General features: G+C 43.7%; 1 protein-coding gene across 1 annotated transcript in view; it reads left to right on the forward strand.

Annotated features, from left to right (window-relative positions):
• The first annotated feature begins 10,240 nt into the window (after positions 1 to 10,240).
• The window catches only part of LOC126473443 (acyl-CoA-binding protein-like), a 90,579-nt gene continuing 76,534 nt past the window's right edge, over positions 10,241 to 24,285 (forward strand). The window contains exon 1 of the mRNA XM_050100490.1: positions 10,241 to 10,365. The gene's annotated coding sequence lies outside the window, so the exon portion shown is untranslated. The remainder of the gene's footprint in view (positions 10,366 to 24,285) is intronic.

Here is a 24,285-nt window from a genome sequence, read left to right on the forward strand (position 1 = left end):
TACTTGAAAACCCCTTTTTTTTAAAAAAAAATCCTTGCTGTCCTTTACAATAAATCTTTCTTCATCTAACAGATACCATCGCAAGTCAACACAGCACTACTGAATTTGTCCATCACCTACCACACATCAATTAAGGATGTATCAGACTGCGCAGAGGCAAAGACTGTGCCACGACAAGACCAAAGATTCTTTAACAGAAACGTAAGTTACTGTCTTTCTGACGTGCACATAGATAACATACAAAAATCAAAACGGCATTACTATCTTACAAAGTCTTTCCGCAGTACTGCAGAAGGATCACCCAGTTTCTCATAGCCCCACTACACTACCTGGCTCAAATTCAGTGAGGTGTTGACTGGCGTGTTTGTTTCTTTAAAGGCGTTCTTGAGTATCATCAACTCACCATGTCCAGTCTTAAAGGTAACTAATGTTCACGACCGTTAGAGCATATGTTTTAAGCAAACCCGATTTGTATCATTATAGTGGCGTTAACAGCGCCATCCTTAAGCGACTGTCGAGAAATGTGAATAGACATCATCTTTCAGATGCAGAAACATGCCTGCCAACTTTATCTCGCGCAACTCCTCCTTGGTGTTGCGATATTTTTCCATCAGTATACATAAGGAGTGGACCCAAAACTGTACCCTGTGGCAATCCCTTTGTAATTTTACGCTCCCCCCCCCCCCCCCCGTCCCTCCCCCATTCAATAAAGATTTCTACCTTTCCGACATTGTCTGAATTATTCAGCACTACTTTGTGAATTCTGTCTGGTGATTATGATTCAGACGAGCTATGGGGTAAACCATCAATTCCCAACTTGGGTCTTTCTAAGAGGGAACCATGATCTACACAGTCAAATGCAGTGGAAAGGTCACAAAAAATACTAATTGGAGATATATTATTTCTTCAAGCTTGTACTGTTTGATGCTTGGATGAATATGTACCATTCTCAGTCGTGCAAGGCTTCTGGAAACTGTGATGCAATAAGTAGACTGCTTTCACTTAAGTGCACAACTACTCTTGAGTACATCACTTTTTCGAATATTTTGGAAAAATGTTTCAGTAAGGAAACTGGACGGCAACTGCCTGGTGCCACATCCCACCGGAAACCTGACAAGGACTTGACGAAGCCAAGCCACGCAGTGCTCCTGCTGCTGCAATCCTTTTCAAAGCTGGACCAACACTCTATTAAGGCGGTCGTCATAATGTTTTCAGTCATCGGTATGTAGTTTAATATCATCCACTAACTATTATCTTTATTGCCGTTAGTTAGCATTCATCTCAACAAACTGATATTTCATTTGCCACAGTGTTCTTCTAAGACAGTAAACACTGGACTCATTTTCGGAATAGTCGCGATTCAGACCCACTTCCAACCACACAGATTTAGGTTTTTCGTCGTTGCCATAAGCCATCTAAGGCGGATACTGGGCGGTTCCTTGGAAAACGACATTGGCGATTTACTTCTTCGTCCTCCCCCATCTGAGCTTGTGCTCCATCTGTAACGACGACGTCGTCGACGAGACAGTAAAAATTTGTCTTCCTTCCTTTCTTTTTATTTGTACACAGAACATTCTGAAAGTAATTATTCTTCACTGACTGTGGCCAAAACATTAAACCATACAATCGCTGGCATAAAAGATACTGATAACGGCAGCAGGATGCAGTCGAAACGCACCGAACCGAACTGAAGAATCTTGACTGAAGAAGAAAAGCTGATTGTTTATACGAGTGCTAGAATAAGATTGTTGTCTTCTATGATCCGTTGTTTGCTTTATCCCCCGTAGTCAACACGTATAGAAACATAGCTCTGAACCATATTTGCATTCCGCAAATAGGTCGATCACATTCGACTATTGTCGGTCAAACAGCAAGCGCGATTCGCATCGCTTGCTATAAGCTACGAGTTTTGACAATCGTGTGCCAATTTCAGCAAAACACGTACGCGCGAAACATGTGCTTTCCTTGCGCTGTTGAAAGGCGTCAGGCACAAGCGCTAAGTTCAGTAGAGAAAGCCATCATGAGGGCCACCCTTGACGATTTGAATGGGGAGGGGGGGAGAGTGTGGTGTCACTGCCAGACACTACACTTGCTAGGTGGTAGCCTTTAAATCGGCCGCGGTCCGTTAGTATACGTCGGACCCGCGTGTCGCCACTATCAGTGATTGCAGACCGAGCGCCGCCACACGGCAGGTCTAGAGAGACTTCCTAGCACTCGCCCCAGTGGTATAACCGACTTTGCTAGCGATGGTTCACTGACAATTACCCTCTCATTTGCCGAGACGATAGTTAGCATAGCCTTCAGCTACGTCATTTGCTACGACCTAGCAAGGCGCCATTACCAGTTACTATTGATACTGTAAAACATGTACCGTCAAGAGCGATGTTCACCATTTATGGATTAAAGTTAAGTATTCCAGCAGCTACGTACGTTTTTTGCTAAAGTCTAATTTCCTTGTCCTGTTCCAGACCTCACGCCAGCCTGCGTGAGCTAAAACGCGTGCCTTTCGGCTTCCTCTCATACCGGCGTTGGCTCTCCTGCCAACCCACAACAGAGAGTAACTTCTACTCACGTGTGATAACGTCCACTAGAGGCGAACATAATCAACTCCATCCACCGCTCTTTAAGTATCGGCCCCAACCTAAAAAGTCGCCCACGTATCTTGCGCTGCTGCACTTGTAATATGCTCAGGAGTGTAAGCCGTCCCTCTCGTGAAACAGCTTCTGCTGTTCATGACGCATTTATTCCTGGAAGGCAAGAAGGCTGATACCATGAGTCATTCAGACATTTACTGTCAATCTTCGTAGAAATGATTTGAAGCGTACATCGGTCGAACAAAAATTCCGTGCCCAATAGTTGGAGGAAAATACAGGTCACACTCATCTACTAGAAGGGTAGGAGAAGTGATCCGCAAAACTACCGTCCATCTGTTGTAGAATCATCTAACACATTCTGAACTCCAACTTAATGAGGTTTCTCGAACAGAATAACCTACTCTAAGTCAACCAAAATGGATTTCGGAAACGTCGATCGTGTGAAACCCAACTCGCGCTTTTATCGCATAACATTCTGAAAGCCATGGACAAGGCAGCAGTATTTCATGACTTCCGGAAAGCATTTGACTGAGTAACACAGCTATCGGAAGTACGATCGTATGAGGGTATCAGGCCAAATTTGCGATTCAGTTGAGCATTTCTTAGTAAAGAGGACGCAACACGTTATATTAGGGAGAGAGTCATCGGCAGATGTAGAAGTAACTCTAGATGTGCCTCAGCAAAATGGGTGAAACAATTCGTTGGGATACGAAATGCAACTATCGCATAGGCTCAGTCATAGGTAAAGTGGGTGGCAGACTTCGGTTCATTGGTAGAATACTGCGGAAATGCAATCAGTCTACAGACGAGGTGGCTTACGAAACATTTGGGCGACCCATCCTAGAATATTGCTCAAGTTTGTGGGACCAGCACCACCCAGATTTAATAGGCGATTCTGAATGTATACATGTAAGGGGAGCAGGAATGATGACAGGTTTGTTTGGCCAATGGGGGAGAGTCGCGGAGGTGCTGACGAGATTAAATTGGCAGTCACTTGAGGACAGACGCAAAATGTTTCGAAAAAATAATGGAAATAGAACATCACAGCAGTATTTTCAACTCGTTTTTACTATTCAGGCGACCAGTTTCAATGCTAAATCTGTGCCATCTTTGGGTCCTATTGTTAAATAAATACTTCCAGTCATTGGCTCATGAATTGTAGGACCTATACAATTACTATGTGCCGTGGACCACTGTTCGTCAGGAGTTTTTATTCCGAACGTCGTCACTACGGTGAATACACGTTTGGAAAGTAAAATCTTGACGAATAGCTGCACACGACACCTATCTATTGTATCGTTCCCATGGTATATGAGCAAATGACTGGAAGTACTTATTTGGTTAATAGTAGGACCTGAAGATGACACAGATGTAGCATTGAAACTGGTCGCCTGAATAATAAATACTTTGAAAATACGGCTGTAGTTTTCTATTTTCGTTAATTATATTGTCAGTCGCTCTCCCTCATCCTCAAGAAGGATGGACTTCCACAAGTACCGAGAGAAAGGCTACTCAAAAAGTTTCAAGAACCAGCTGTAAGAGGTGAATCTAAAAATATATTACAAAAACCGTACACATCCATCTCGTAGGGATCGGAGGAACAAGATTAGAATAATTGTAGCTCACACAGAGACGTTTCGACAATCTTTCCTGCCGTTCTCCCCCATACGGGAATGGAACGGAAAGAAACCCTACCAACTGGTACAGTGAAACGTACTCTCTGCAATGCACAACACAGAGGTTTGCAGAGTATGAATGTAGATGCAGACACCGAAAATTTTGGAACTGACTAGGATGTGACTCATCGTATAATATCACCCACTTTAAAACTTAGACGTTTCATCGCTGTAGAAACTCGGTGGCCTACAAGACATTAAGACGTATGGACCAACCGAGAGGAAACCGGAAGGTTTCCACGCTTTGAACGATTTCTCGCTACGAGTCGACACACAACATACGCACATCAAAAAAAGTTTTGCATCAGCTCGGTTCCGAGAGTTCCGGAACCTGTACAGAAAATTGGAATAGAGATCAAGATAAACATTATTTCCGCCCCTTTTTATTGCTCATGGAAACCACACATTGCATGTTGTACCACCATACAGCGAGACCATCAGAGGTGCTGGTCCAGGTTGCTGGACACACAGGTACACCGGTACCTCTAATACCCAGTACCGCGTCTTCTTGCATTGATGCATGCCTATATTCGCTGTGGCATACTATCCACAAGTTCATCAAGGCACTGTTGGTCCAGATTGTCCCACTCCTCAACGTCGATTCGGCGTAGATCCCTCAGAGTGGTTGGTGGGTCACATCGTCCATAAACAGCCCTTTTCAATCTATCCGACGCATTTTCGATAGGATTCATGTATGGAGAACATGCTGGCCACTGTAGTCGCGCGACGTCGTTATCCTGTAGGAAGTCATTCACAAGACGTGCACGATGGAGGTGCGAATTGTCGTCCATGAAGACGAATGCCTCGCCAAAATGCTGCCGATATGGTTGCACTATCGATCGAACGATGGCATTCACGTATCTACAGCCTTCCATGACCACCAGTGGTGTACGTCGGCCCCACATAATGCCACCCAAAAACAGCAGCGAACCTCCACCTTGCTGTACCCGTTGGACAGTGTGTCTAAGGCGTTCGGCCTGACCGGGTTACCTCCAGGAACGTCTACGACGATTGTCTGGTTGAAGGCATATGCGACATCGGTGAACAGATCGTGATGCCAATCCTGAGCAGTCCATTCGGCATGTTCGGCCCATCTGTACCGCGCGGCCGGCCAAGGTGGCCGAGCGGTTCTAGGCGCTACAGTCTGGAACCGCGCGACCACTAAGGTCGCAGGTTCGAATCGTGCCTCGGGCGTGGATGTGTGTGATGTCCTTAGGTTAGTTAGGTTTAAGTAGTTCTAAGTTCTAGGGGACTGATGACCTTAGAAGTTAAGTCCCATAGTGCTCAGAGCCATTTGTACCGCGCTGCATGGTGTTGTGGTTGCAAAGATGGACCCCGCCATTGACGTCGGGAGTGAAGTTTCGCATCATGCAGCCTATTGCGCACAGTTTGAGTCGTAACACGCCGTCCTGTGGCTGACCGAAAAGCATTATTCAATATGGTGGCGTTGCTGTCAGGGTTCCTCCGAGACATTATCTGTAGGTAGCGGTCATACACTGCACTAGTAGCCGTTGGGCAGCCTGAGTGAGGCATGTCACCGACAGTTCCTGTCTCTCTGTATCTCCTCCATATCCGAACAACATCGCTTTGGTTCACTCCGAGACGCCTGGACACTTCCCTTGTTAAGAGCCCTTCCTGGCACAAAGTAACACTGGTGACGCGATCGAAACACGGTATTGATCGTCTAGGCATGACAACATGAGCCGTGTACCTCCTTCCTGGTGGAATGACTGGAAATGATCGGTTGTCGGACCCCCTCTGTCTAATAGGCGCTGCTCATGCATGGTTGTTCACATCTTTGGGTGGGTTTAGTGACGTCTCTGAACATTCAAAGGGATTTTGCCTGTGATATAATATCCAAAGTCAACGTCTATCTTCGGGAGTTCTGGAAACCAGGGTGACGCAAAAGTTTTTTGATGTGTGTACCCAGAAATGGCCAGTACCAATGAATGTGTGATCAGTTTTGTGACTTGATTCAAGACTTCCTAGAACAAAGAGATCAGAACGTCGTCCGTAGTGACGAGTAATTGTCAAGTGTAAAAGTATTTTCTGGAATACCCCAAGGCAGTGTTTCAGCGCGGTTAGTTTAGTAAATCGTCGGAAAATCCTTGTGGCTGCTCACGGATGGTAATGTTGTGCACAGGAAAGTCGCACCGCCAGAAAAGTACAGGGATACCAGTAGCGGATCGACCATAAGTACAGGGACTGGAAATTGAGCCTCAGCATAAATGCACATAACATACTGCGCGTGAATAGGCGAAAAGAACCCATTGTTGTCCGACCGCACGTTTAGCAAGTAATCATTGGAAACTGTAATATTTGTAAAATATCTGGAAGTAACTGTCCGGAAAGAAAAAGTGAAACGATTACATAAAACTAGTTGGACGAAACCTAAGGAAACCCAGTTCATTAGAGAAAGAGGTAGCTGTCGTCCGACTGAGTCTTGAGTACTGTCGTCAGCCTAGAAGTTGCAAAGAAGAAAGGCGCGTTTGTCGCGGGTTCGGTTAGTAAGAGCAGGACTTTCTCGGAAATGCTTATCAAACTACCGTGACAGACAAGACAGACGTAGTGCATGAAGGAGAGGTTTACCGTCGATATTCGGAGAACATAGATTCCAAGAGGTGTTAGGCCACATATTACTTCACCGACGTGCTGTTCGCGTAATGACTGCGACAGAAAAAAGAGAGAAGCCCGGGCTCGTACGTAAGTTTAACGACTGCCGTCCTCCGCCCACAGCATTCTCGATAGCACCAGGGAAGAGAATTCCACCACAGTCAGGAATGTAGGAGTAGAGACGTAAATGTAAAACTCGCTTCGTGTTCGGAGAAAGAGTGAAGAATACCAAGACTGACAGTGTAATGTTACTACAGGATCAACCATCATCTACATGACCTTACATGAAAGTCTTTACAGGCGACGGATAGCAAACCTTCTACGCCAGGAGCAGAAGTCTCGTAGTTGGATTAGTGTCAACAGTGCTACGACATTTTTTTTTTTTTTTTTGTCATCAGTCATTTGACTGGACTGAAACGGCCCTCCACAAAATTCCTCTCCTGCGCTGACCTCTTCATCTCAGAGTAACGCTTGCAACAATACCATCTCATTTATGTGGTGGACATATTATAATCAGTATCTTCCCCTGCAGATTATAGCCACTACAGCGCCCTCAAATGATGATGATGGGGTCCCATACTCCAAGGAGCGTAGTGGACGATGCTGGAGACCCGCACCGCCGTACTAGGCAAGGTCCTAGGGGAGGTGGTTTGCCATTGCCTTCCTCCGACCGTAATGGGGATGAATGATGGTGATGAAGACGATACAACACCCGGTCATCTCGAGGCAGGGAAAAGTCGAACCAGGGACCCTGTGCGCGGGAAGCGAGGACGCTACCGCACGACCACGAGCTCACGTACATGGAAGTTCTTCCTTGATGTCTTATCACATATCCCGTCATCCTGACCTTACTTGTCAATGTTTGCTATGTGTTACCAGCAATTCTGCAGAGAAACTCCTTATTTCTTATCAATTCATGCAATTTTTAGCATCCCTCATAGTACACGTCTTAAACGCTTCGATTCAGTTCTTTTTCGATCTTTCATAGTCCGTGATTCACCTCCAGAAAATTCTAAGCTCCATAAGTACATTCTCACTCATTTCTTACTGAAATTAAGACCGATGTTTGATACTTGTAAATATTTTTTGACCAACAAGGCCTTCTTCACCTGTGCTGTTCTGATCCTTGCGGCTTCTTTGCTTCGTCCGTGGAGTGTTATTTTACTCACAAGGTAGCAGAATTTCTTCACTTCGTCTACTTCATGATACCCAATTTTAATGTTAAGGCTACCGGTAATCTCACTTCTGCAACTTCTCACTACTTTTCTCTCTGTCCGTTTCACACTCAATCCGTATTGTGAGCTCATTACACTCTTCATTCCTTTCAACAGGTCTTACAATTCTTCCTCACCTTCGTTGTATCAGCAATGTCAACAGTATCGATATGGTTGGTGACGTGCTTGATACACACTGTGCTCTCTTACAACACATTTATTCACTACCTGTTTCGATAATGAACCATCTTCACAGTACAAAAAATATCTATTGTGACAACTTCACACGGCATACATGCTATTTAACCAGGAAAGTATACGCCATTGCTGACCTGGAAACATGTTGATACTTAACGCTGTAATATAGGCTTTATCAAGCAGAAAACGACGTTGAAAACATGTAACAGCACATACTGCACAGCACCATTGCTCGGGCACAACAGTGTTGTCACGATAGTGAATAAATGGCCGGTCGCTGTAGCCGAGCGGTTCTAGGCGCTGCTATGGTCGCAGGTTCGAAACCTGCCTCTGGCATAGGTGTCTGTGATGTCCTTAGGTTAGTTAGGTTTAAGTAGTTCTAAGTCTAGGGAACTGATGACCTCAGATGTTAAGTCCCATAGTGCTTAGAGCCATTTGAATCATTTGAAGTGAATAAATGTATTGTAAGACTGCACAGTGTGTATCATGCAGTTCTACAACTTGGGAGTGTCATCAGCTAATCTTATCAATGATACCCTTTCATTCTGAATTTTAATCTCACTCCTTACCTTTCTTTTATTTCCGTCACTGCTTCTTCGATGTATAGATTCAACAGTAAGAGCGAAAGACTGTCTTCTACCCTTTCTAATCCGAGCACTTCATTCTTCGTCTCCCATTCTTATTTCTCCGTGTTGGTTCTTACAGTTATTGTATATTACCCGTCTTTCCGTAAAAGTTACACTTACTTTTCCGAGATTTCGAACACCTTGTACTATTTTACATTGTCGAACATTTTCTCTACATCGACAAATGCTATGAATATGCTTGTGTGATCAAGTGCAACGTCAGAAGTGTCTCGCTGAACCCTTTACTTTTTCAAAAGCTAAACTGATAGTCTAACACATCTTCAATTTTATTTTCCTTTATTCTGTATAATATTCTTGTCAGTAACTTAGATACATGAGCTGTTAAGCTGATGTACGACTAATCTCGCACTGCTGCCTTTGTTATCTTCTGATAGTATTGTCCAGACTTCGATACTTTTGTAAAAATACCGTATCAAGCGTGGAAAATAGTGAAAAGAGGTGGATGTGATAGGCAGCTGTCATGCGAGGCAATCTCCTGATGATGTATGGCCTAGTAAAATGAGAAAGGGGAGAAAGCAGAGAATGTAATGACGTGAACTTTTTTCATTTCTGTAGGATTATTCGCCACATTCACATTCGAATGAGATATGATTGTAATCACAGGTGTCATGGAGCATGCCTTACCACACACACCGTCCTACTTCTTGCGGAACGATCACAACAATAAAATTAAAGAACAGTTAGTGAGAGAAAGGGAAAGAGGTAGTAGTAGAAGTTTTGACTACTGAATCCCCGGAAATGCTTTTATTGAACTGTTGTGTGTCGCTGAATAAGAAGCATAACGTGGAGCATTCAGTAAGTGACTTGAAGGGTTGTAAGAGTGAACAAAATTTAAAGGAGAGTGCTTTGAGAAAAACTGTGATGACTAGTTTTCGTAATTTGTATTACCCTTTCAAAAACTTTTGTGGTAGCATATCTGTTAATTACGTACAATGTATGTACGGCATTCCATTTATTGAATAACGTCGTGACAACCAAAATCTCAGGATCAAAACTAATAACCAGCAATGTACCAAACTTAAATCTGTGTAGACATGGTTGACGTGATGATGCACACTCTTTGTTTTCATACCGTGCTTTTATACCACAAATCCGTGTACAGCGGCTGAACACCAGTACTGTCTACTGCCTGAGTCACGGAAAAGTTCCGGCCATGCCAGCTGTGCTATTGTGCGGCACCTGTGGCCTGCGTATTAATTATGCACAGGATCTCATCCACCCTATCATTACGGGCTGTTGGAATCTCGCGCCTAGAACCGCCCACTGTCGGCGCTCGCTTGTTCGAGTGGTTCTCGCCGCTGCCGCTCGTAGCGCTGATGTTCGCGTGCACATGAGGCGTCGATCTGTTCGTTAGCACTTAACCCGAGCGTGAGCGTCTACCCGCACAGAACCGGCGCCGGAAAAGCAGCACCGACCTACAGCTGTAAGTACCCACAAACTGTGAAGTGTTTTTGTGTAATGACGCGACAAGCGGTACCCAAAATAATGGGGGCATTTAGCTGCGTACGTAGAGCAGACTATATTAGTGTTTTATACCAAGAATTTGGAACAAGTGCAATTCTGTAGCGATTTGTTTTTCGAAAGCTGGGCGTTTCCTAGGGCGAATAAGTCGACCCAAAACGCTGAAACTGACTAAACTTTGCAAAATAGTTGATTTTCAGTGTGTATTCATGTAAGATTTTGTTTACACACACACAATTTTTCCCCATCATTTATGTGAACTCCTTAAGTACAGGTTTATAGGTTTTCTACTACGTGCCACAGTAGTTACTATACACTTTCTGTAGCTGAGATTTCTCTTTAAATTTCGTCCTGTCAGTTATAGTGAAATGACCGTGCAATAAAGAAAACTTAAAGAAATAAAAGATGCCTAATTCATCATATGAGTAGTGAGGTCATATTATCCTAGAAATAGGAGTGTGTGTGTTCTTTCGAGACAGCTTAGACAACTACTGAAAGTGTCAACGAATCTTTGAAAGTTTTCCTGCAGCGTTATTGCAGTACTAACGTGCACTTAACCAACTCTCGGTTGTAGATAATATGGCACGAAGCCTAGAGAGTAACTACAGTTATGCAATGAGATGCCTCATGTTACGTGTGCTGGTGGACATCGGACGGACACGTGGCCCTGAACAGTCGGGAGATGAGTCAAAGATCAATTAACTGCAAAGTGCCGACCAGTGCGTCGCATGTGACATTTGCGAGAAGTATTGATCCCTTCTCTGCTCGCATGTGACTGACTCTGGGTGACAGGCGACCTTGGATAAGCATCTGTGCCCTGCTAGATCATAAATCGTTTGCGTGTCATTAGTCACTATGTAACGTGACAGTGGCGTGTTCGATCGAAGTCTGACGAAAAGCACTCCGGCGTGTCAACTATACTTCAGATGGAAGTGAAACCGAATTTAAAGAATAATTCGGCCAGTATTTAAGTTAACATGATGCCAATTTGTGTATATAGTTGTGGACGCGTTTTTGCTGATCTGCTGACGGTAAAGTTGTTCACGCGACGTGGGTTCCTAATGTCGGGAAACTTTTTCGTTAACAGCATGTGACCAGTGTTAGATTACGTTAGACTTAATACCAAGATATAGCTGGAGAGCCACAGGAATTCAATAAACGAGTTTAGAAATCCGTTGCATCCTACTCTGACCAAAGCGTGTATAATAAGGAAATTGAAAGAGTTTAGCTCTTAATGCTATTCTGTGGGAAGTATTGTCGTGTAACTAAAGTTAAACGCTCTGTCGTTAACAGGGCGCCAGTCAATTGCGTTCTACGACCACCAGCGAATGATATTGCACCTAAGTTTGACGTTACATTCATACGTTAGCCAGAAAGCTGAATTAACTCTCCCGTTTCTGAATCTTAGAGCACAGAATTATTGTGCTAAATAAATACCAAGACCCAAACGTACTGAATCTCAGTACTAGTGTCATTGCTTGTTCTATAAGTACAGAACAATAGACAAACTGTCACTTGAATAGTTCTGGTCTTCTATCAGTGAATTCTGAGTGTGGATGCCCATCACACAGGAAATACTGTGGAGAAGACAAACCAAAACCTGTTTTCTGTTTGGAACTCTGAGATGAGGCAAATCTGTTGTACGTGCTCTTCTACTTCTGTTCGCTATGGAATCATTACCAGCCAGGATTAACGAACTATATCAAAGAAGTTAAAGGGTCACCTCGATTCGTTTTATTGTGAAGTAGTGGAACATGTCACGGGAATAAGCGAAATGGGAGTGGCAACCATTAAAACAAACGTATTATTCGTAGTAGCGATATCTTTCATGAAATTTCAACCACCAACTTTCTCCTCCGAATGCTAAAATATTGGCTCCGACATAATAGGGAGAAAATACCGTCATAATGAGAAATCGGACCTCGCACGGAAAAATTTACGTGTTCGTTTACTCATTTGCTATGAGTATGTGGAACGTTACAGAAATGGGCTGAAAATTATTCTCCGAATTCTATCACCTTGGTGTTAGTTGCAGATATAAATGATTGTCCACGTTTAGGTTGTAACGACTATAATCAGCCCATAGTTTAACCGGCCCACATGAGAATCTGGTGCTTGAAGTCGTTGTGAAGTAATGTATGCGGTACACTGCGTTGTGGAAATGATTATAATCGAAACCTGTAACGACCAATAGGAAGAAAATAACTGCCATTTATGCTAGCACCTAATTGTCATGTTTAAAACAATCGCTGATCTTCCAAATGTTGCCAAAATATTTGTAGTGTAAGTGGAGAGACTAGTTTTTGTAATGTAGGTGGAAAGACTTCCTTGAGCCAGAAGAACTGCTCCTTACCGGAATAGTGCAGAGCCGTGTGTATTAATTCGATTTACTACCGCTGATGTCGATTTTCTAATCGATATATAATTTTGGATATTGTCACGGCTTCCCCGGCGGAATAGCTTTGACATGGTTACACGGAAGCTCTGACAAGAAAATTTTCACTTAATGCCTTTGGAGTGCTGTCCATTGTTAAAATACCTTGAACGGCTTCTTATATTTAGGTAGTGGTTAGTTCCCCCATTAAAAAACTTTAATTACTGTAGTATAAGTATAAAGTATTGAAATGGGATGTCATTTGTAAAGAACTGAATAATTCAGCTCCTTTAATTCGGAGAATACTTCAAGGAATGGTTTAAAGGATAAGAAAAGCAAATCACGAAGGGCATACAGTGTAGCCACGCTTCCCATTTAGGGGTAATCTGTCTCGAGGTGTAGGTGATGGGCATAGAAGGAAGTTTGTGCATTGACGCTTATGACGTGTTAACACAGATGATTTAGAAGGAAACATGTGGACTTCGGCTCACAAGAACGCATATTGTAGAGAACTCCCCGCCGCCCCCCCCCCCCCCCCCCCACACACACACAGGATCTATATTTTTATATGTAGATTTCAAATTTCGCAACTAACTTCCGGTCCGGAGAATAAAGTGGCTTAACACCTGTGTCTCGGAAGTGGCAGAATTCTATAAATGCAAGCTAAGTTTTGACACAGGGTACTTTCATCTGAGGACCTGGCCTAGTGGATTGGCTTAAGACCTAACCGGTAACACTCCAGCCAGGTGAACGCGGACATTCCCAGGCTTTAACATCCCTGCTATCACTGACAAATCAGATATGGTTCGTATAAGTCCACAGGTAGAACCAAAAAATCGCAGGAATAATGGAAGACAAAGGAAAAGACGTCTCCACCAAGCAAAAATTAAGGCAGACTTCCCGAAGATCGGTGTAAACTACTGAAACATTTGCATTTACAAGCTCACAGAGCCAGTCTTCAGGCGTGTGTTCAGTCGAAATACTACATTAAATACTGATATTGCTGACTGTACTCTTCAATCTAATTTTATGTAAATTGTCAAAGATGTAGGTTTGTTGATATTACAGTTCTTAAATTAACTGCTTGGTGCATGTTCACAAGTTTTCGGACGAATACTTTTCGAATTGTCTGATTTGTATTTCGAGGTTCTGATATATCGATGCACAAAGTACTGATGTAAACAAATTATTGTATTGAAACATTTTAGTCAACTGTGGCAAGTTAAATGTGGGGTTGATAGAAGGTAATACATTCCCCCGCCCCCCGAACTTAACCCTGGGACCGCTCTTTTACCGCCCGCGACGTTGGATTCTGAATTTCTATGACTTCCGGTGGAACTTAATGTGTTAAAAAGCAGCCCTAATATTTTGATAGAAATAAAGTTAATGGGTCAGACCGACCATATTTATTGCGGAGTTAACGAGAAATGACAAATGTACACCAGCTAATAAGCAACTACGTACGCGGAACCCGGTTTACACGGGGTTACATGCGTGTTAAGTGTAAAACTACTTCTGCTATAAATTCTTGGGCACTTCAGATCTACCCCTGATCTGTGTGCAAGAAATGATGCATGCAGCCACCTTGATGTTGACACTTTATCGCCGAGGCAGAATCCTTTTCCAAAATATATTTATCTTCATCAAACTTGTTACGGCGCTACGTGGTCCTCGTTTTTTATTTTACTTCGTTATTCCTTACACGATACTACTTCGATATAGCGTTTTCTCATAAAGCACGCTGTGTCGGCCTCTATTTGCTATGTGGCTGCTTCGGGAACTTTGTGCATAAAAGCGCAGTTGTAGGTCCTGTGTGCTAGTAGACACGTGGTAGTAAATATCACTGGCAGTCTGCTTCACGGATAACAGTACAGGACATACTGCTTGTCTAAACAAAACAGCTAACCAAAATATTGACGTGTAATAGAAGTAAGATTAAGACTCTTCTGGGGAGGGGATAAATTGAAACTAGTTTTTTAGAAAATAACTGTTGTTGGAGGCCATGTTATTAGGAAGTATCCTGTGTGTGTGTGTGTGTGTGTGTGTGTGTGTGTGTGTGTGTGTGTGTGTGTGTGTGTGTGTGTGTGTGTGTGATGCGCGGGGTGCTGTGTTGCTAGCGTGTCCCTCGTGGACGGAAAGGAAATTGTAATAGCCCGTTTGGTGCGCATCCTGCCGTGGCAGAAATTTCAAGGCCAGGACTTCACTGCCAGCGGTTGCGTCCACAACCCGTGCGAAGTTTGAACGTCGCTGTACTCAGGCGCTTTAGCAGTAGCACAGGCAGGCTCTTCACTATTTGAAACTTGAGGGCACAGGATTGGAACTGATTTTTGAATCGCTGCGAAGTTGTCCAACTGCAGTGCAGCAGTCCAGTTACTTTTGGCAGTGTTTCTTTCGAACAATCCGCATTTCCAGTAGTCACTCAACTAGCACTAAGAGCTCCAATGCATTATAACTGGCAATGTTTCCCTGTAATTCATTGGCTACGTACAGTTCTTTGTAAATTGGGCTAAACGCCTTCAGTTGATTGTACAGTTAACTATCAGTTAGTATCTGTACCGTGATTGTAAGTTAATGTTCGTTACATACAGTTTTGTGTAGTGTTCGTGACGAAGTGGCCGTGGTGATAGAAAAAGCAGCAGTTCGTCGAATGTTTAACTTGGGCTATCGAAAGGCACGCTCTTTCTTCACGAATGAGGCAAGGCTGACACGTTTATGAAGCAAAGCGCGTCGTTGACGATAAATAACATTGTGATATATTATTGAAATTCACTCTAAACTGCTCAATAATATTATAGTTCGAAATGTTGCATGATGTTGCTGTGATAACTGTTGTACACCGTTGCAACCAGAAAAAAAAGGATGAATGGAAAACTTGTTAAAGGAGAGTATCAAGGTTGAACGACATAAGGAAATAGAACTTCGTGCGTGGATCAAAGATTTGATACATTAATAGAAATGATTGTCCCCGTAATATCTCCCTGTATTAGCCCTTTGAGACGTTCAATTCCCCTTCCAGGTATCTAGTGTACACCCGAAGTTCTTATCCAATACAAAATTGTCACGTACGCTCTGGAAGTGACGTCGCGCGATGCAACTAAACTTCTCGTTTAGCCAAATCCAGCACTACGTGGCTGATTGCAGTTAAACAATATTCTATAGCAATTCCTGTATAATTGTTTGCTTTTAAGTATCAAAATAATCCACTTGTAACTAATACTGAGAGGATAACCATCAATTCTGTGGAACATAAGTGTCACCTATAAAATTTCTTGTGGCGTGACATTTCGAAACTAACTTGGAGTCTTGCACTCCTGCTCAGTGTTGTCAGTCGAAACATTCACGATCTGAAGGACGCGTATTGACTTAGTGACGAGTTGTATTAACGGACCCAAAATATTCTCAGTATTGTTAATAAGTACTTAGAATGCGAGATAGTGAATTGAGAGTTTAACAATATTAGTCATTCGGATGGACTGTTTCTTGATTCACGCACACGGCGATAAAAAAATGCAGTTTTGAGGTAGTCTTTGCACAGGTTGTACCTCGCTTTCTCAAGCGCTCGTTTAACAAGTTTTTGTATGTATATGTAGGATTAGTCTTTGTAACACTTCAGGATGATCGATGGAGAATTCACTAAGGCATTGTTTTGTCTATTAACCTGAAAATATATCATTAACTTCATGAATTGCACAGCAGCGTCGAATGGTTGTACTAAGTCATATACCGTAGATGTACGCAGTGACTAGTGAGATATATGCGAAATTCATGTCAGTCTCACCAAATAAAACGTATACACTGTTTTACGGTAAGTACATGAACATATCCTCGCACTGTAGATAAAGTTGCTTCAAAGCCTTCTATAACAATTTTGTTAATGTTGTTTGCCGATATTACAGCACTAAATTTCACGCATTTGAGTGCTCTGCCTGTCGCCAGAAACTTAAAGGTTACTCTTAATGTCTCGTTGACTGCGATTGCCTATCAATATATTTTTGCTTCACGTCCTCAACATTAATTTATCGTACGGTGCACGACTCGTCTTAGCTTATGAAAGCTTTCGGGTCGGTGATCCACATATTACTTAATGAATTGAGACAAATCACTCCGTATTTATTCATTCTCCGGCCCGTCGTATTTCTCGTTTTTCTCTTGTTTCTTGCTGTCTATAGCTAACACAATTGCCGAAACGTTTTCTTCTGGGCGGTCGACAGCTTCATCTTGAAAAATCGCCTTGTCAGCTGACGATATTATTGAGTCGCTTCAATTTATTAGACTTGACAAACTGGTAGTCCCAATAAATACTGAACGCGGAAAGCCTCTTAGAATTAACCCGCCGCTACCTTGAAAACGACAGAGCTTACAATATTTTTACTGTCTCAAACAAGTTAAAAAGCAATCGGCGGACTCTTTTGGTGGGGCGAGGACTGGGTATATGAATTCTTTCCCGAGCGAATTTAGTGTCGTAGTAGCCTAGCAGCTGCTAGCCCTGGTGCATTCCGCGTCTCTTCTTCGCTTCCCTCTCCCCTCCCCTCCCCTCCCTTCCTCTCCTACACAGTGGGGACCTTTCGCTTGAGGTGTCAAGTGTAGCGTGCGGCCGCATTCCCTAGGGAACTCGTTACTTAGCTACGCAGCTAGTCGGTTCAAGTTGCCTGCGGGATGCGAGAGCGCATGCGTCTCTCTCTCTCTCTCTCTCTCTCTCTCTCTCTCTCCCTCTCTCCCCCCCTTTTGTTTAATACAAGGTTCCTGAGGTTCCTAGTAAAACTGTAATCTGTGCTAGACGTAGACATAGCGAGAGCTACATGGTTTAATTTACGTATATCGTCAGTCGCGGTTCGTGGTTTCCATACTGGGGAAGGCTGCGAATGTGTGGTCAAATTCTCGACTGCCGGAGAGTCATAGCTATTGTGCCGTTCAGTAGTCTCAAAATACGGTTTCTGCAGTTGTCTCACGCACACGTTGCGAAAAGCGTTGTTGTCCTCAAGAAAGAAAAACTTGCAAATAACGCACTTCAGCAAGTAAGTTCGGTAGCAACCGAAAGCAAAGACACGTGTTTAGTGCATTTATTTTATCTAATGGTTCGTGAAACCACAATTCTAGTGCACTTTCAAAGGATAGAATTGCCAATGCCAGAAACAATGATCCTTTAACGCAATCAAAATATTAATATTGAAAGTTGGTTACTGAAAAATCTAAGCAGAAGATTCATATAGGGATTTTAAGTTCAGCCGCTATCAAGATTCTCCTTCGTTGTAAGCAGCGGACGGCGAAAATCACGTAGATATTGATAAGACTCCCTTAGGCTCAGCTTTGAAGCTCATAGCTGTATTTTGTATAAACAGGCCTCCCAACCTCTTAAACAAGGTTACTGGCATTTCAACATGGAGCGTTGTGTCGGCTACCTGACTGGAAAACTTGACTGGATGTCAACAGTTCCAAAAATGTTAACTTGAGAATACCTCATGAATAATTATATAAATCATGGAAAACTGTCTTTGGGGCGGCTCGAACTAGTTTTCAGCCAAGAGCTCGACTTGGTCATGTATCTAACTCAACAGTTGAGAGTATATACGAATGGAGATAGTACTGCGTGGTAGTTTTCTTACATATCTCGCAATATACACGAGTAGTTCCATTTGTTTCCCAATACAGTCTGAAAACCGCTATAACATCTGTGTATTCACGGTGGGGGAAAACAACCTGCTAAGTGTTAGTGCAGGCTGAGACTTCGGGTAGAACAAAATTATTCACATTAACATAAGAAATGCGCCGATGTGGAGTAACAGCATAACAGCCAACCAGAAACGGGCTTGAAGTTTTTCCCGTCATTTGTTGAAAAAACCATAAAGGGAAAGTGTTTAAAATGGGTTTTTCACCATTGCCTTAGTTCGCACTTACTGATCTACTGTACTTGTTACAACAAAAGTTCATTAATTTTCACTGAGCATAGCAAAATGTAAAATTTACGCCCTTCAGACCTTTTAACGTAGTTAATTTCTCGAATCTTATCCTATAAACGTCAAAGTCGCGTCCAATGTAAACAGCCATGGGTAGGAATTTTTAGTGTTCGTGGCGTTGAATATCAGCTGAAACCGGTATCTTCAGCTAATTTAATTGGTAACTGCGCTCTTTAGCGAAACACACAGTTTAAATACATACTGTTCCGCGCGCTTGTCGCAGACTGGCTGCTGTTCTATGGCTATAGCTATAAAATGGTTTGATTTCCATCCTATGGTTATTGGGGAAAGTTTTCTCTATTCGACTTCGTTTTTCTGTAACGTGTATAAAGCGTTCCACACCCGATCGACCGATTCGGCTATCCGGTCGCAACCGATGTCACTGCAATAGTTCGCTTGCGTGTACCCTGCCACACATGACCGGTTACACCAATCAGTTTCAACTATGTACAGGGGTCGCCAAGTTACGGCCCGTGGGCCGCATCCGGCCCGCCGGCGGTTCTTACATGTGCTCGATAAAACGTATGGGAAATGAGACGTTGTGACACAATTTAAAATTAAATATTCTTAGAACGAAAGGCGATCTTAAGTATTTTCAGAATAATAGGCCTCCTGGATGCTCTGTGCCTTAATTTTCCCAGAGTAAATTTTAAATAGATTTTAAATTGATGGTGCGGTCCGCGCTCGTCATTTTGTTAGTTATCCGGCTTGTTGCGAAAAAAAAATCGGTGACTTCTGCTATATAGTATTACGAACGCCACTATGTCGAAAAGGTGTTACGAAAAAACGAACTGTTTCGCGGCTGTGGCAGTTGGTCTGTATCTCCTCAAATACTTTAAAAAATAAATTAAAAATAACTGTAATAAAATTGTTTTGAAACACTTTCCTTCGTAACTGTATTTTACCTTGTGGAGTTCATTAAATATTTCACTGACGCCAAGTGGGTTGTGTAAGTCTTTCCAGTGTGCTAATATAATTCTTTAATTTATTAGTCCTCAACTCCTTTTTCATACCTTAGTTTTACACTTTAACTGCAAGTACTAACAGATTGTTTTACTTTATATATGTTTGTATGGAAATGTAAACAGCAGTACTGCTCATTCTTGATATAAATTATCTGAGGGAGATTCAGATTATATGGAATGACAAGGGCCTCGAATGTAGTTGTACCACAGTTTTGCTCTAAATATTTAAACTAAGACGTCTACTTAATACGAGGGCGGTTCAGAAAGTAACCTCCGATTGGTCACAGTGCGGGTTGTGGGGGGAGTAGCGACGCCATCTGTGCATTCACGCACTCAACAGGTCAGTCGGCATCAAGCCGTGGTCGAGTGAACGTCGTACCTGCGCTAGTTTAGTTTTTGTGGCAGTTTGAAATGTGTGCTGCAATAGAAAACCCCGCCAAATGTGAAGTGCGTGCTGTCATAAGGTTTTTTACAGCCAAAGGATATTCTGCAGCAGCTATTAATCGTGAGCTTTGTGCCGTGTACGGACCAAAAGTTATGAGTGAAGGAGTTGTCCGTGAATGGGTACGTTTATTTAAAAGTGGACGAGAAAACGTTCATGATGAGGAGTGGTAGACCATCATTGGTGACTGACGAACTCGTTCAGACAGTTGATGCAAAAGTTCGTGAAAATCGACGTTTCTCAATGTCGGAGTTGTCTACTGGTTTTCCACAGATTTCTAAGACTCTTGTACGAGATAGTGACAGCAAGATTGGGTTACCGTAAGTTCTGTGCACGATGGGTGCCCAAAATTCTTACCGACCACCACAAAACTCAAAGAATGGCCTCTGCATTAGACTTTGTCACGTTATGAGGACGAAGGAAAACCATTGTTAAACAGAATCGTGACCGGTGACGAAACCTGGATTAAGTACGTGAACCCTGAGACAAAAGAACAATCAAAGATGTGGGCACATTCAAATTCGCCTACCAAACCAAGAAAAGCCTCGCAAGATTTTTCTGCCAGAAAACTGATGGCAACGGTGTTTTGGGATGCCAAAGGGGTGTTGTTGGTTGAATTCATGGAACGTGGTACGACCATTAATCAAGACGTGTACTGTGAAACAATAAAAAAGTTACGACGGGCTATACAGAACAAACGCCGTGGTATGCTGACATCCGGTATAGTTTTTTTGCACGATAACGCCCGTCCTCACTCTGCTCGCAGAACAACGGCCCTTCTTGAGTCCTTCAAGTGGGACGTTATCAACCATCCACCTTACAGCCCAGACCTGGCGCCAAGTGATTATCACCTCTTCATGCATTTGAAGAAATGGCTCGGGTCACAGCGGTTTGATGACGACGAAGAGCTCAAAGATGTGGTCACAGGCTGGCTCCAGGCACAAGCGGGTGATTTTTATGCAGAAGGAATTTCAAAGCTTGTGAAGAGATACGATAAGTGCCTCAATCGCTATGGAGACTATGTAGAAAAATAGTGCAAAGACGTAGTTGTAAGATGTATATATTAAAATATTTTTATTTAACTTGGTGTATTTTTTTAAATCAACCGGAGGTTACTTTCTGAACGGCCCTCGTATTACGGTGCATCATTCGCTTTAGAAGTTGAAAAAACTTATTAATTCGTCAGATGCAGCCCAGTGTATCGTGAATATTTCTATGAACTTCCCATCAGTTCGACTTCTACAGCCCAAGTTTCAAAACGCTAATCACTGCTGTAATAGTAAATGCTTTCCAATAGGTGAATATGTATGGGAATCGCATATATATCCTAAACTGCTGCCCCTGTCCCCCACCACCATCAACTCCTGCACCCTCTGTGCTCCTGACATCGTACCCCACTTTTGGCCTTGTGATTCGTTTATTATTGAAAACGAATAGGTAAATCAATCGGTGTCATTTCTATACTGAGCATGGTACCGACATCTCCAAATGCTGGATCTTCGAGGATAGTAGCTTCAATGACAGTATTTCACATAGCTTTAAACTGTAATTGGGTGAGATTACAAATTTCATAACCAGTCGCATTCAGTCGGCTTATTTTAATCATAAGCCGATAAGCCATAAATACGATTTTCCAGTTTCCTGTATAACCGTCGGAGACGAAGAAAACACCATATTGTGTGTAGAAGTTGTTTGACCTTTGTGTGTTTATAGGGAGAAAGAACACACGGGGCGTGTTCCCTCACAGAAATCTGCCGCCTGATTAAACAATCATTGAATAAAGCACACTTCTTGACACTTGAGGGAACTCATCATAACGAAGGTTCTTTCCACTTTTCATCAACTTTCTGCCACAAATCGTCAGTAACGAATGAAGGTTGCACACTTCGTCTGTCATACACATTCATACGGCCACCTTGAAAAGCTTTTGCTCATTTCAGTGCCATCCCATGACTCGTGTTTTCGCCATACATTTCACTGACGTGCCGAATTTGACGCTTTCACACTTTCTGCGCTAAGAAAACGAACACAGGGCTTATTTCAGTCGTCGGGATTCTCAAGTGGAGGAGGCATTTCAAATACAAACGTAAACACGGCGAATGGCTATCATAGCTTGCCAAATTCCAGCCGTGGAAGTACAATACGGTACTTCAAAAACACGCCTTGTATGTGGGACAAACACTAATAGTTTGCATGCCCTGCTATTGCAGTTCAAAATGACCACGAGAAAGGAAACAATCACACTTTTTCACAACACTGCATTTTATTTCTCGCAGTCGGATTTTATAGAAAAACTGTACATTATCTTTGAAAAAGTGGTAGCAAATGCCAAGCCCACCACGGATGCATTCGTCGGCGGGACTAGCCCCCATTCTACGCCCAATACTTTCCAATCAACGGATGCATTCGTCGGCGGGACTAGCCCCCATTCTACGCCCAATACTTTCCAATCATACGCGCCCATGATGGGCTAAATTTTTCTACCTGACTCATGTAGTACTGTTATCGTCAGAGGGTGGTACATTGGCGGGACTAGCCCCATCCACGTCCAATACTCTCCAATCATACCTGCCCATGTTACGCTAAAGTTTTCTGCCTGACTCATGTAGTACTGTCACCGTCAGAGGGTGGTACAGGACTACAAGTTCCACCGCCACACCTCCAAAGTGAATTGCAGTGACTGCCCTGTGGAAATTTACTGCCTCACCAACACAGTTAGACCGCAATAGACCGGTGATGCTGAACATGTCACAAAAAAAGAAAAAGGTAGCATATGCGTGTGTTTCAGGTTGGATCCCTGCAAACGCTAACTAAAAAAAAGGTAGCATATGCGTGCTTCAGGTTGGATCCCTGCAAGCGCTAACTAATAAGAGTGCGAGGGGTAGATCACGCACCCGTGCCCACTATGGAGAAGGTCGCGGAGCAGCCTTCGCGACCCTCAGACCCCTGCACTGCAGCCCTTCGGGAAGAACCGCGTAGGAAACGCCGCTCGTCCCGGCCTCCTGTCGCGCACAATGCTCTGCCCACCCCGCAACGGGCGAAGGATCGCCGGAATCGCGCCAACCGCCACAAATCGCCGGTGGAAACCACCGGCACTGAAACCGATCATCATGAAGACTGTCCACCGTCGCGTGTCAGGGTCCGTTCATCCGCGTCGTCGTCGTCGTCGTCGTCGTCGTCGTCAGACGATTCACCTGACCGCCTAGTAATTGATCTTTTTCGTAGTTAGGCGGCGAACACATCGGCTCTGTCTGACCACTACCCGGCTGTACCTGCACCTCCCTTTACGCCGTCCCGCCACCGTGGCGAGTCTTCTGGACACCCTGACCCAGTCGGAAAGTCCTCTGGCCGTCGCTCCAGACGACCCTCCGCCCACACGGGCTGTGGTGGCAGTGGATCGTGTTCCGATACCCCCCTGCCGAGGGACGCCGCACCGGATGGTCCTGTGGATGAGGAAATGGCTCATGCTCCCGACCCTCCTCCTCAAGAGATCCCGTCAAGCCCTCTGAAGAAAGAGAAGATACCCTCCAATGTGGTATATGTCACTAATTATACGAAACTGAACACTGAGCTCCAGCGGCTCATCGTCGGCCAGCTGAGAGCTGTTTACCAAAAAGAGCATGTGAAATACCTGCTTGACAGTAGGGACGACTATCTTACCATTCTCGATTTCGTAAAATCAAAGGCGATGCCTTACTTTACCCACCAGACGTCCGGTAATCGCCGCACCAAACTCAAGGACTTGCCACCAGAGGTTATGGCAGAGGTGGTGAAAGAGGAACTGCTTAGACTCTATTTCGAAGATCCTTTGGTCCACCAGTATAGCAAGAGGAATCCTGAGACCAGGGCATTGATCCCCTGCGCTACCCACGTCGTCTCCCTTTCCCGGAGGGAGGACATAGAGGATTTACCAAATGCGGTATCTTCTGTACACGAAAGTTCGATTGAATCGTACAAGGGCCGCAACGGGCCAGCCATCTGTCGCAAATGCCAACGTTTACGACATACTGGGAATTACTGCTCCCTGCCGTTGCGGTGTGTTAAGTGTGCTGGCCCACATTTAGTGGAGAACTGCACACTCCCTGCTTTGGAGAAACCTACCTGTGCCAGATGTTTGGGAACGACGCACGATCCCCACCACATGGCA

This window comes from Schistocerca serialis, chromosome 4 (assembly GCF_023864345.2).
Source record: "Schistocerca serialis cubense isolate TAMUIC-IGC-003099 chromosome 4, iqSchSeri2.2, whole genome shotgun sequence".
Lineage (NCBI taxonomy): Eukaryota > Metazoa > Arthropoda > Insecta > Orthoptera > Acrididae > Schistocerca > Schistocerca serialis.